The following is a 742-nucleotide window of genomic DNA, read 5'->3' as shown; positions in this document are numbered from 1 at the left end:
CTCCTTCAGCAGCTGCTGAACCCTGCCTGAGGAATGGCTGTGGACAGGTAGCCCACCACTAAATGATCCTCCAGGTATTTTTGGAACTCTTTGGGCAGGAGGCATGAAGTATCTTTCTAGCGGTGGTGCCGTGGTATTGCTCATCGGCAGGTCCATTGGCTCTGCTCAGGGCGCTGTGAATATCTAACCACCTCTCAATATTCTCTCTTGTTTTTCTAGAGACTAATGGCTGGAAGCATTAGCCAAACCCGAATGAACATTGAGCAAATCATTTCAGAGTAACAAGTGCACATACATCAAAGTGCTGCCCCAGGGAACAGGAAGGACGAGCTGGTTTCCCACTCACGCCCATGCAGAGGGCCACAGGCGCTGTCGTGCTTGCTTGGATGGCTCGGCCGGAGCAGCTTCGCTATAAATACCTGAGAGCAGGGCGGTTTCACATCACTGCTTTATTTTAGAGATGTGAAGTGGAAAGTGTGGCTTAAGTGCACATACATCAAAGTGCTGCCCCAGGGAACAGGAAGGACGAGCTGGTTTCCCACTCACGCCCATGCAGAGGGCCACAGGCGCTGTCGTGCTTGCTTGGATGGCTCGGCCGGAGCAGCTTCGCTATAAATACCTGAGAGCAGGGCGGTTTCACATCACTGCTTTATTTTAGAGATGTGAAGTGGAAAGTGTGGCTTATTGTTTCACCTGCCAAATCCGGAGCAACCCCTCTCTGCCACAGGGAAAACACAGCTGG

Source organism: Buceros rhinoceros, unplaced genomic scaffold, assembly GCF_000710305.1.
Source record: "Buceros rhinoceros silvestris isolate BGI_N320 unplaced genomic scaffold, ASM71030v1 scaffold25247, whole genome shotgun sequence".
NCBI lineage: Eukaryota > Metazoa > Chordata > Aves > Bucerotiformes > Bucerotidae > Buceros > Buceros rhinoceros.
This window is presented reverse-complemented; position numbering follows the sequence as displayed.